This window comes from Bos indicus, chromosome 9 (assembly GCF_029378745.1).
Source record: "Bos indicus isolate NIAB-ARS_2022 breed Sahiwal x Tharparkar chromosome 9, NIAB-ARS_B.indTharparkar_mat_pri_1.0, whole genome shotgun sequence".
In the NCBI taxonomy this organism is placed as follows: domain Eukaryota; kingdom Metazoa; phylum Chordata; class Mammalia; order Artiodactyla; family Bovidae; genus Bos; species Bos indicus.
This window is the reverse complement of record NC_091768.1, coordinates 45,607,028-45,621,103: the sequence shown is the minus strand read 5'-3', so window position 1 is coordinate 45,621,103 and position 14,076 is coordinate 45,607,028. Positions and strand designations below refer to the sequence as shown.

The following is a 14,076-nucleotide window of genomic DNA, read 5'->3' as shown; positions in this document are numbered from 1 at the left end:
ACCAGCTTGAACATCAGGAAGTTCACTGTTCACATATTGCTGAAGCCTGGCTTGGAGAATTTTGAGCATTACTTTACTAGCGTGTGAGATGAGTGCAATTGTGCGGTAGTTTGAGCATTCTTTGGCATTGCCTTTCTTTGGGATTGGAATGAAAACTGACCTTTTCCAGTCCTGTGGCCACTGCTGAGTTTTCCAAATTTGCTGGCATATTGAGTGCAGCACTTTCACAGCATCATCTTTCAGGATTTGGAATAGCTCAACTGGAATTCCATCACCTCCACTAGCTTTGTTCATAGTGATGCTTTCTAAGGCCCATTTGACTTCACATTCCAGGATGTCTGGCTCTAGGTCAGTGATCACACCATTGTGATTATCTGGGTCGTGAAGATCTTTTTTGTACAGTTCTTCTGTGTATTCTTGCCATCTCTTCTTAATATCTTCTGCTTCTGTTAGGTCCATTTCTGTCCTTTATCGAGCTCATCTTTGCATGAAATGTTCCTTTGGTATCTCTGATTTTCTTGAAGAGATCCCTAGTCTTTCCCATTCTGTTGTTTTCCTCTATTTCTTTGCATGATCGCTGAAGAAGGCTTTCTTATCTCTTCTTGCTATTCTTTGGAACTCTGCATTCAGATGTTTATATCTTTCCTTTTCTCCTTTGCTTTTCGCTTCTCTTCTTTTCACAGCTATTTGTGAGGCCTCCCCAGACAGCCATTTTGCTCTTTTGCATTTCTTTTCTATGGGAATTGTCTTGATCCCTGTCTCCTGTACAATGTCACAAATCTCATTCTATAGTTCATCAGGCACTTATCTATCAGATCTAGGCCCTTAAATCTATTTCTCACTTCCACTGTATAATCATAAGGGATTTGATTTAGGTCATACCTGAATGGTCTAGTGGTTTTCCCTACTTTCTTCAATTTCAGTCTGAATTTGGCAATAAGGGGTTCATGGTCTGAGCCACAGTCAGCTCCTGGTCTTGTTTTTGTTGGCTGCAAAGAATATAATCAATCTGATTTTGGTGTTGACCATCTGATGATGTCCATGTATAGAGTCTTCTCTTGTATTGTTGGAAGAGGGTGTTTGTTATGACCAGTGCATTTTCTTGGCAAAACTCTATTAGTCTTTGCCCTGCTTCATTCCGTATTCTGAGACCAAATTTGCCTGTTACTCCAGGTGTTTCTTGACTTCCTACTTTTGCAATCCAGTCCCCTATAATGAAAAGGACATCTTTTTTGGGTGTTAGTTCTAAAAGGTCTTGTAGGTCTTCATAGAACCATTCAACTTCAGCTTCTTCAGCGTTACTGGTTGGGGCATAGACTTGGATTACTGTGATATTGAATGGTTTGCCTTTGAAATGAACAGAGATCATTCTGTCATTTTTGAGATTGCATTCAAGTACTGCAATCTGGACTCTTTTGTTGACCATGATGGCTACTCCATTTCGTCTAAGGGATTCCTGCCTGCAGTAGTAGATTTAATGGTCATCTGAGTTAAATTCACCCATTCCAGTCCATTTTGGTTTTCTGATTCCTAGAATATCAACATTCACTCTTGCCATCTCCTGTTTGACCACTTCCAATTTGCCTTGATTCATGGACCTGACGTTCCAGGTTCCTATGCAATATTGCTCTTTACAGCTTTGGACCTGGCTTCTATCACCAGTCACATCCACAGCTGGGTATTGTTTTTGTTTTGGCTCCATCCCTTCATTCTTTCTGGAGTTATTTCTCCACTGATCTCCAGTAGCATATTGGGCACCTAGCGACCCGGGGAGTTCCTCTTTTAGTATCCTATCATTTTGCCTTTTCATACTGTTCATGGGGTTCTCAAGGCAAGAATACTGAAGTGGTTTGCCATTCCTTTCTCCAGTGGACCACATTCTGTCAAATCTCTCCACCATGACCCGCCCATCTTGGGTTGCCCCATGGGCATGGCTTAGTTTCATTGAGTTAGACAAGGCTGTGGTCCTAGTGTGATTAGATTGACTAGTTTTCTGTGAGCATGGTAGAACTACTTAAAATTTATTCAGGACTTACTATGTTTCAGGCAATCTTCTGTGCCCAGGATACACAAATGTGAATGTGATACAATTTCTCTATTTGGAAGCCAACAGGCTAGTATGGAAAACTGTACATGCTAATGTGCAGAATAAGGGGAGCATGACATTAAATTCTACCTTGTGAATTACAGCAATGTCTCTCAGCTAGCCAAAGACTCCCTCCCATGCCTCAGCACTTACCTTGTGACAACTTTCTTCCAGAGGCTCCTGAGAAAGAGCCTATCCCCTTAAAACCAACATTCATCTAGCTATCTCTTCACAATGCCTTTGTTAAGAGAACACAAGTGAATGACTATAATGCGATCATGATTCAGAATCCTGTCTTTCCTCCTAGTCTGTAAGTATCTCATGAAATTCAAATCTGAATATTGCTTCTCAACATTCGGAGCTGTCCATCACCAGTCCCTGTCAATCCCTCAGCCTTATCTCCTCCCACACCCAACAAGAGCATCTCCCTCCATCAAGTTTCTTGCTGCTGCCCCATTGTGCTGCATATGCTGTTTATGCAGAAGCATTCATCTCTCAGCCTCTCACTCATCCTTCTCAACTTGGTGCTGAACTGGAACAGAATTCATATTTCTGTCTTCCTAGCAGGGCTCTGACAATAACAGGCATTAGGGAAAAGGACTGGGAAAGGGAAAGAATCTTGTTCTTTCCTATTTCTCTCTACTTCTGTCAACATCTCGAAGACTTCTTTAACCTGGAAGGAGCAACTAGTTGGTTTCAGTTGCAATAGCAGTTCCAGTTTGCTTTTTTTTTTTTTTTTTTTAGACTCCCAGAGCCAACTTATCATTCTCCCTCAGAGATACAAGCAGCAGTAGCTCTTCTGAGGTTTGAGTCCTGCCTTCCTGGGGCCACTCCTCTAAACACTCCTCTAAACTCTAATAATACCAACTTCTGTTTGTTCCGCAATCCCGGAGGCAATTGCTGCTTCCTGTGTTTACTGCCTCTAGGATACTTCTTTATCCTCTTATGCCCTTTTAGTTCTCTAGGAGAAGGCAATGGCACCCCACTCCAGTACTCTTGCATGGAAAATCCCATGGACGGAGGAGCCTGGTAGGCTGCAGTCCATGGGGGTGCAAAGAGTTGGACATGACTGAGCGACTTCACTTTCACTTTTCACTTTCATGCACTGGAGAAGGAAATGGCAACCCACTCCAGTGTTCTTGCCTGGAGAATCCCAGGGACGGGAACCTGGTGGGCTGCCATCTATGGGGTTGCACAGAGTTGGACACTACTGAAGTGACTTAGCAATACCTGGCCAGTAACACTTTATAGCACATTCTCCCTGCCAAACAGTGATATGATTCCTGTTACCTGACTGATTCCAGTTGATATACCTTAATACACCATATTTACTCTTCACTCTTGATTTGGTATTACTTTTGCTTTTATTCCATGTTTTCCCCTTAAGCCTCTCACCCTCCCGTACTCTACCCATATGTCCTTGATGAAGATCTCAGTCCCAAACCCCTCTCTCCCTCTGAACTCTCAACAGCATCACTATCACCAGAAAACACACCATCTATGGAATATACCTTGGGGAGGGCTCAGAAAGACTGGTTCAAGAATCAACTCTGCTACTCACTAGGTCTTTCTAAGATTCAGGTCTCTTAAGTATATAAGGAAAGCCCTTCTTTCAGAACTCTGTATTCTAAGTTTCCCATTGGTAAATCTTGTCTTTCCAAGAAGGTTATAGTTCCCTTGAGGCAAAAAGCTTTGCCTGAAACATCTTCAGTACACCCCTTTATCTTTTTTTTTTTTTGGTTGAGGAAAGTCTGCTGACAGCTTTATTTCTTTGGGGAAGAAAATAAAAATTCACTCAGGAGCTCTTGTGGTGGTTCAAGGCTGGGGGTGGAGGGATAGTGGTGTCCGGTGTCCACTTCTTCACCATTACAGGCTTCTAGTTGCACTGGATAGCCCTGACTCGGCAGATGACGGCCATGCACAAATCCGTGCAGTACTTGTTCTTATGCCAGATGCTGCTAAGGGTGGCCCCGGCATTCTTGTTGATGGTGGTCCACCTCAAGAAGTGGCCAGTGTGCTCTGGCTGGATCTCCGCTACACCACCATGACCACTTTGCTGTCTGTCACCAGCTACACTCCCACCCTCTTGTAGTGAATGAGCCCATCGTAGCAGGAAGAGTTGCGGGCCTTCAGATTATTGGGTTTCCGTGCTGTATGTCTGTTTGTTGTCTTGATCAAGAAGCTGTAGCAGTTCCGCACGACCATCCATTGCAGATGCACAGACATGGTTGTGGCAGTGGGAGATATAAAGAGCCACCCCTTTATCTATGCCAAGTCTGGCATCATTTTGCAGGCTAAGCACACAGAGGCTCTCTAAATCCTTTCTAACTAAAATCTCAGAATTTGTGTAAACCATATTTTCAAATCGGTGGTCTGGGAACGAAATTCTGTCCACAAATATGATTTGTTTGGCCTACATTGTATTTTTGCTAACTAGCTGCTATGATCTGCCAATTGAGAAATTTTATATACAAATCTAAAATGTATCCTTTGGTTTTCACAGATGAGAAAATGTGTGATGAGGAGTTAAAGCAAAGTATCCAATGTCAAGGACTCTATCAGGAGTAAAATGGTCACTCAAATATGAATGCCTCTTTTGATTTGGGGAGGGGTCCTGAACCTCCTTACTTTTGTAAAATGATACCATAAAGAAGGAGTCAGAAGAGAACCCTATAACAAAGGAAAATTTAAATCCTAAACTATACTTGCCTTTGTCCTTTGCCAAATCCTCTTCTTGATTAATACATGTACAGCAAGTTTTAATACTCTGCATAGTGAGACTGCTTTAACACTTTTTCAATGCAGTGTTATTTTCAAGTAATTATAAATGATCGATGTTTCATTTCATTTGTATTGGCATTCATAATTCACAGAATTCACTGCAATTGATTTTGAAGAAAACTGATACCAAGGTATTTGTTCTCTGTAATGTAAAATTAATAGCAGATGCATAACTGAGGGAAATTTTTTCTTGCTGTTTTCATAGTTACCAAAACTCTTGGATTCTGCTCTCTGTGTTTCTGTCCCACAAGTTACAGTCTCCCTTACTAATGTGATTGCCTGCAGCATTTAAAAGTAATGGCTACTCTTTCTTAAAACTCTTCCATTGCTTAAATTTTTTTCATTGTAATAGCAGTAGCTGCCATTTACTGAGCACTTACTATGTGCCACACAATGAAGAAGAAAATAGCAACCCACTCCAGTACTCTTGAGTGGAGAATCCCATGGACAGAGGAGCCTGGCAGGCTACAGTCCAGGGGGTCAAAAGAGTTGGACATGACTTGGCGACGAAACCACCACCATTTACTGAGCACTTGCTATGTGCCACACAGTAGATCAAATGCTTGATAAATGCATCTTGATGAATACACAAGAGAAGCGTTCATAGTAACATTATCTCCATTTCACAGAGAAAATCAGCAAAGGCTCAGAGATACATATAGATTGCCTACAATGACACTGCCAGAGTCTGGTGGTGCCAGTGTTCCTGATATAATACTCTCTCTCCATGTTCTTCCTTCCCCTGTTTCCTCTGCTTTTTGCATCCTTAACAAGCCACTCTTCTTCTGCTGGACCCAAATATATTGGTATTTCCCAGGCTTCCATCTTCAGCCATGTCATTGTGAATATAACATGCCAACTGTACATGTTCATCTCAACCTCTCTCATAAGCTCCAATCAGAACATAATTGTAGTTAAAAGTGGGATTTGGAATTCAGCCCCTTCCCAGCTCTATGGTATTAAACAAGGTACTTAATCTTTCCAGGCTTCATTTTCTTATCTAGAAATAGGATAATAGAGCTGATCCCAAGGGTTAGATGAGGTAATGCAGTTAAAACAACTGGCATTTTACTTACATATTCAGTAAGTATTGGCTATTATTTCAAACAGTCTGGATCATCCCAACATAAGTATCCTAATAGCCCTAATAGTCAGACTCAATCTGTTGACAACAGAGACTTCATTTTCTCTTACAAGCTGCCCCTACCCTGCATTCTCTTTCATAGTGAATGGCACTGCCACTCTTCACCAGTTCATTCACATCAGAAGTCTAGGTAACTCCTACACACTTCTAGGGGTGAAATGAAAAACTGCCCTGATTTTTTTATCTAACCTCTAGAATATATCAACCATGCTAATGTAAGAGGGCTCTCTTTCTAAATTTCAAATCTGTTCTCTTTTGCTCACATCATTTAAACTCCCTCAGTGGATCACTGTGATCTGTGGAATGAGGTCCAAATGTCTCATCAGAGCACACACAACCCTTCAATATGCAGTCTCTGGGGACCCTCCTGTCTCACTTTCCACCCACTCCATAACCCAAAGAGATAAAAATACTACTGCTCCCCTGAACAGGCACTAGTCTTTCATGTCTTAGTATGTTGGCAAATGCAGTTTCCAGGCAAAAAAAAAAAAAAAAAAAAGTGCCCTCCTGACTAACTCCTTCCTGCTCTTCTAAATGCCACTCACATGCCCTTCTTTCCACCTCTTCAACTGCTCCCAAAGTTTGTTTGGCATCTTCCTCTGGGTGGCCCTAACAGCCTGCCTTTGCCTCTCTCCCTTAGCCCTTTCACAGAGGACGCTCACGGCTGGTTTGCTGCCCGGTCTTACTTCTTAAGAGGCTTCCCAGGCAGCTCAGTGGTAAAGAATCTGTTGCTAATGCAGGAGACACAGAAGACTCGGGTTTGATCCCTGGGTAGGGAAGATCCCCTGGAGGAGGGCATGGCAACTTGCTCCAGTATTCTTGCCTGGAAAATTTCATGGACAAAGGAGCCTGGAAGGCTACACTTTATGGGGTCACAAACAGTTGGACATGACTGAGTTACTGAGCGTGTACACACATGCATGTGACTTATTCAAGTTCCCACAGCTATTCGTATTGTTCAGGCTTATCACAGAACACCAGTTTGGGAAAGTTAAGTGATCCAAACCCATGCCTCAAACAGCCCCCCAGCCTCATATAAATAATTTATTTACTTCTAATTTGTCATGTTCTGGGAAAGATCTTGGATAATTTGGAAAAATACATAAAAGGAATTAGACTTCAGTTTTCTTACAGCTAATGCAGGAATTCTAGATGGTGGATGACAGAGATTATGAGGCTATTGTATGAAAGCCAAGAAGAGACAGGCTAAAATCCCTAGTGAAAGTAATATTTAAAGGTCTGCAGTAACATCTGGTGCATTTTCTGGGAGTGAAATACAAATGTGCCTGCAAGTTACTTGGCAGACAACACAGAAAGGTGGGTAGAAGATAATCTCCAATCACAATGTATAATTAAAAACAAATCAGTGGTTCAGAAGAATTATTTCTGATGCTGAAATCTGAAAGTAAGTTTTCCCATGGGCCTTTGTAAAGGAAAAAATAGAGTAAACAATGGCTTTTTAAAATAATTCTGAGTTTTAGAATGTCATCTTGTATTAATTACTGAATGAAGGCCCAAATCCTAAAAAAACTGAAGTTCAGGAAAATTGTTGGGATTGAGTAGAGGGAAAAATGTTATGGACAACATAGACATCTCTGCTCAAAACAGTCTGTGCGCTTCATGAGGTCAGGCAGCCCCTGCCTGGTCATGTGTTGCTCCTCAGACCTCCATCTACCATAGTGGAGAGGCTCAGTGGTTCAAATGTCCAACAAAACACCATATGAACAAACGTACATTAACAGGTCATACCTCAGTCAGTCAAGCAAGAAAAGTAAAAAGTGAGAAGTTAAATTTTTTCAAAGCAGAACCAGGTTACTGACTGGGATCCCAGCAGACATCAGTTTCAGGCCCTACATCGGTATGCAAAGAATTTGAACAACAGTTTCAGAAGAAACATTTCAAGTTTGTAGTTAATACTAAATTGGAAGAGACAGCAAATAATGAGAAACAAAGCAGGCAGATAAAAGGGTTTTAGACATTTCAAGTACCTACCCAGCTAATAAATGCAAATGAAGTTCAGTGCAGATAAGCACAGAATTATGAGTCTGGAAGCAAAGAAGAAAAAGGAGGACTATCTGCTTAATGGAAATGAGCTGCACGGTGCTGACCAGGAATGAGATCTGGGGAATTATTGCAGGAGAAATCCTTCAAGCTTTCAACTCACTTTGCTGCAATGGAAAAGAAACACGGTGATGAGCTATATTAAAACACAATACAGGACTATCAAGTCACGCTCCACATTGGGTGAAAACGAAACCAAAGCAAGGAAAGCATAAGATTTTTTTTTTTTTAATTTAAAATGCTCTATTCAGGGCAGGACCATTCTCGACAGGTTTTTTTAAACTTCAACTGGAAGTAATTTTCCTCTACAGATTTATTGGAATGTGGTTCCCTGTGGTTTGCTTGTACATGCATACTAAGCCGCTTCAGTCATGGCCAATTCTTTGAAACCCTATGGACTGTAGCCTGCCAGGCTCCTCTCTGTCCATGGGGATTTTCCAGGCAAGAATACTGGAGTGGGTTGCCATGCCCTCCTCCATGGGATCTTCCCAACCCAGGGATTGAACCCACATCTCTTATGTGTCCTGCACTGGCTGGCAGGTTCTTTACTACTAGCACCACCTGGGAAGCCTGAGCTTTGCTTATATTCTCTGTCATTTTCTATACTGTTCCACAATAATTCAAAGGTCTCCAGAATATGGTCATCATACCTAATAGCAGGAACCATCACTGTAAAAATCAGAAGACACTTGGATTACAAAGTTGAGTGGCTCCTTCTGCCAAAGCTTTACATTTTCTTTCTTTTTTTTTAAATTATTTGGTCAAAACAAGAATCATAGATTCATAGCTTTTAAGGCTAGAAGGCATTCTAAGTACACTTTTTTGAGCCTCCTAACCGTAACAGCTATTATTAACACCACATTACAGCTGAACTTCTCAGACTCATAGGTCCAGTCCTGTCAACTGAACACATTACAGCCCAGTCTAGAACTATCTGAGTCAAACAAACTCAACACAAAGTTGAAGGCTATAGGTGTGATGGAAGGAATACCTAAAGGCTTGCCTGGGTAAAAACAGTTCTCCCTGTTCCTGCTCCAGTTCCTAAAATCCCATATTCATTCATTCAACAAATATTTCTTGAGTTCCTCCTATGAGATAAGAACTAAGTATTGATGATATAGAGCTTCCCTGGTGGCTCAGTGGTAAAGAATCTGCCTGCAATGCAAGAGCCATAGAAGATGCAATTTCAATCCCTAAGTCAGGAAGATCCCCTGGAGGAGGGCATGGCAACCCATTCCAGTATTCTTGCCTGGAGAATCCCTGGACAGAGGAGCTGGTGGGCTATATATAGTCCATAGGGTCACAAAGAGTCATGCACGACTCAAGTGACTTAGCACACACAATGATGATATAACAGTAAACAAAGAGGCCATGTTAAAAATAAACTCAAAATGGACTAAAGATCTAAATGTAAGACCAGAAACTATAAAACTCTTAGAGGAAAATATAGGCAGAACACTCTCTGACATAAATCACAGCAAGTTCCTCCATGACCCACCTCCCAGAGTAATGGAAATAAAAACAAAAATAAACAAATGGGACCTAACTAAAAAGCTTTTGCACAATGAAGGAAACAATAAGCAAGATGAAAAGGCAGCCTTCAGAATGGGAGAAAATAATAGCAAATGAAACAACTGACAAAGAATTAATCTCCAAAATATACAAACAGCTCATGCAGTTCAATACAAGAAAAATGAACAACCCAATCAAAAAGTGAGCAAAAGAACTAAACAGACATTTCTCCAAAGAAGACAAACAGATAGCTAATAAACACATTAAAAGGTGATAGACACCACTCATTATTAGAGAAATGCAAATCAAAACCACAATGAGGTATCATGTCATTCCAGTCAGAATGGCTGCCATCAAAAAGTCTACAAACCATAAATGCTGGAGAGGGTGTGGAGAAAAGGGAACCCTATTACAGTGTTGGTGGGAATGCAAACTGGTACAGCCACTATGGAGAACAGTGTGAAGATTCCTTAAAAAAGTGGGAATAGAACTGCCATAAGACCCAGCAATCCCACTGCCGGGCATACATGCCAAGGAAACCAGAACTGAAAGAGACACATGTACCCCAATACTCACTGCAGCACTGTTCACAATAGCCAGGACATAGAAGCAAACCTAGATTTCCATCCACAGATGAATGGATAAGGAAGTTGTGGTACAGATACACAATGGAATAATACTCAGCTATGAAAAGGAACATAAATTTGAGTCAGTTCTAATGAGGTGGATGAAACTGGAGCCTTTTATACAGAGTGAAGTAAGTCACAAAGAGAAGCACCAATACTGTATAAATGCATAAATCAATACTGTATTAATGCATATATATGGAATTTAGAAAGATAGTAACAATACTGTATAAATGCATAAACCAATACTGTATTAACGCATATATATGGAATTTAGAAAGACAATAACAATGATCTTAAATGCAAGGCAGCAAAAGAGACACAGATGTAAAGAACAGACTTTTGGACTCTGCGGGAGAAGGCAAGGGTGGGATTATTTGAAAGAATAGCACTGAAACATGTGTATTACCATATGTAAAACAGATAACCAGTGCAAGTTTGATGCATGAAGCAGGGCACTCAAAGCTGGTGCTCTAGGACAACTCAGAGGGATGAGGTGGGGAGGGAGATGGGAGGGGGTTCAGGATGGGGGGACACATGTGTACCTGTGGCTAACTCATGTTGATGTATGGCAAAAACCATCACAATATTGTAAAGTAATTATCCTCCAATTAAAATAAATTAATTAATTTTTTTAAAAAGACAATGTCTTCACTGAGCTTAAATTCTAGTGAGAGGAGAGAGATAATAATCAAACATGGAAATGAGGTGGGATACTCTTAGTAATGGGAAGTGTTAGGAAGTTATAAACTGGATGATGTGAGGGGAAGAAAAAACAGAGGGGGTGGGGGGACTATTTAAGGAGGATGGTCAAGAAAGACCATTTTGAGAAGGTGACATCTAAGGACTTGAGAACTTGAAGAATGAGGAGCCTATAGGGAAATTCCATAACAAAATACAGTTATGACTCGAAGAGATAAAGGCATTAAAAAGTTATTATTTGCCAAAACCTCATTCTGAATTAATTTGTCAGAATTTTTAATTTTTTATCCATATTTTTAGTTTTTCATCTTTTAAAACTGTGCTTTAAAAAAAACAAGAATAGATTATATTTAATACAGGAGAATGATGTAAAGGTTTAGGGACATAGGATTCAGGCTAACGAGCAGGTTGTCAACCTTGGTAAAGGATAAAACAAAGGACAATATTTACTGAAAGGGACAGAAAACTCAGAAGATAGAAAGATTTCAAGCAATTATCAGAGCATGCTCCAACATAATAATAATCTTAGTTCAGAAATGGCATTTTCTTCAACTAATCAGTAACTTCTATCAATACACAAATAATTTACATAAACTAACAGTGGTTCAATTTTCCTTTGAAATGGGAAAAACTATAGTTAACTGTGAGGCACAGCCTTTAAGATGACCCTCATTGACCCCAACCTTCTGATATTCATGACTTTATGCACTCCCTTCTCCTGAATATAGGTTGAAACTACACACTCACTTCTGTAAATAGGATGCAGAAGAAATGCTAAGATGTCACTTCCAAGATTAAGTTGCAAAGAGACCCTAGCTTCCATAGTAAATGCCCTCTCTTACTGGCTCTGCCTGAAGTCAGACACCATGCTGTGAGAAGCCTTATGAAGAGGCCTATGGGGTAAGACACTGGGGGAGGACTGAGTCCTGCCAATAACCACACAAACCTAGACAGCGTATTAAAAAGCAGAGACATTACTTTGCTGACAAAAGTCTGTATAGTCAAAGCTATGGTCTTTCCAGTAGTCATGTATGGATGTGAGAGCTAGATCATAAAGAAGGCTGAACACCGAAGAATTAATGCTTTTGAACTGTGGTGTTGGAGAAAACTCCTGAGAGTCCCTCGGACTGCAAGGAGATCCAACCAGTCCATCCTAAAGGAAATCAACTCTGAATATTCATTGGAAGGACTGATGCTAAAGGGGAAGCTCCAGTACTAGGCACATATTGGAGATGCAAAGAGCCTGATGCAAGGAGCCAACTCATTAGAAAAGGACCTGATGCTGGGAAAGATTGAAGGCAGGAGGAGAAGGAGACAGCAGAGGACAAGATGGTTGGATGGCATCACCGAATCAATGGACAATAGTTTGAGCAAACTGGGAGATGGTGAAGGATAGGGAGGCCTGGTGTGCTGCAGTCCATGTGGTTGCAAAGAGTCAGACATGATTGATCAGCTGAACAACAATTCTCTGTTGAGTCTTCAGACAAGATTGCATTCCCAGCCCACACTTTAATTGCAGTCTTGTAAGAGAAGCTGTGGTGGAGGCTTGCAGCTAAGCCATGTAAGGATTCCTGCAAACAGAAACCGAGACATAATAGACGTTGATTGCATTATGCTGCTAAGTCTTGTAATGTGTTACACAGCAGTAGATAACTAACATGTAAACCATGAAAGCATTCTCAGATTGTGTTCTGTCTCCCTTTGACATTTTCTAATTTCATCCAACGCTACTTATACAGTAAAATTCTATCTTTCCCATCCCTTCTTGAGCATCTGTTGAAAGTTAGGACTGTGGTGAAGCTGCATACAAAGGTAGCAAGTTAAAGGACAAATTGGCCATTAAATTCCATGTCATTCTTCATATAATCCTGTAACATCACATGGGATATTAACAAACCCTAGCAAAGATCTGTTGACTGTAATTTTAACTATTTGTTCAACTAGTTGGAACTTGATGATTTTCTTTCCTGGGGTTAGTTTGGACATCCTTAAGCTCAGGTAACCAAGGGATATGACATTCTCTCATTTAAATAGAAACACATCCACAGGTCTCTCTCCTCCCCCACTGCTTGGGGGTATTACAGCCAATCTCCTTTAGCAGCTCTTTCCTGTTAGCAGCCCCTCCGCTCGCCTCTCCCCCCACCCCCGTGAAGTTCCCAGCTTGACTCTGCCACATACAGAGACAAATAAAAAGGGATAAACTCCCAACTAACACCAAGAGAGAAAATTAAATCAATAAAGATTATTAAGAGTTTGTAATTTGAATTGAATTACTTTTGGATTAAATACCATCATTTCTCTAATATAAACCCAACTTTATTTGGATGAACCAAAGAAGAGCTCTTATTTTATCTAAATGAATAACACTCTCTTTGCTTATCTTTCAGAAACTAAGGAATTTCTCTACCACTGCACAGGTTGTTCCTACAATCCCCAAGTAAATACAATACTGATGAAAAGAGACAGCCCTTATATGGCACTGCCACCGACCATTAGCTACAAGGTGCTACATAGTAGGTCTTCTTGACCACAGCAAGCACACTGATATCAGACATCACAAATTCAAAGAGACAGTTCCGGACTACGGAGAATTTCCAACATAAAGATCAAAACAAAAACATTTAAAAGACCTTGGAAAGATTTCTCTCCCTTGCCCCATGGCCTTCCCATGGAGGGAACCAGTTCAACAGGGGAAATTCAAAGGAGGAAAGCCTAAGAGAACTCCCCTACTTCCACAACATTAACTTTAATCTTTCCACAACATTGGCCCACATAAAAATCAATTCATGTGCCAACCTTTCAACTCAAACAGTTCTCTTTAATAGGCTTCCATTCTGGTAATAGTTATAGACCTAAGTCCAACTCTGCCGGAGCACCACTAAGTGCCAAGTAGGAATACCTAAATTAGAATTGGCCCTAACAACACTGATCCTCCTCCACTCCATTTAAAATTTACCTTTATAAATGGAACCTAGTGCGAAAGGAGGAGGAAATGGCAACCCACTCCAGTGTTCTTGCCTGGAGAATCCCAGGGACAGGGGAGCCTGGTGGGCTGCCGTCTCTGGGGTCGCACAGAGTCGGACACGACTGAAGCGACTTAGCAGCAGCAGTGCGAAGCAATGGGAAAATGCTTTTCTTGTAAACCTCTCCTTTATAAATCTCAT

The 14,076-nt window shown here is 40.9% G+C and overlaps 1 pseudogene; it reads right to left on the bottom strand.

The window, feature by feature from the left end:
* Nucleotides 1-320: 320 nt before the first annotated feature.
* On the bottom strand, nt 321-13,005 carry LOC139184918 (large ribosomal subunit protein eL28 pseudogene; annotated as a pseudogene).
* Between the last annotated feature and the right edge of the window lie 1,071 nt (nt 13,006-14,076).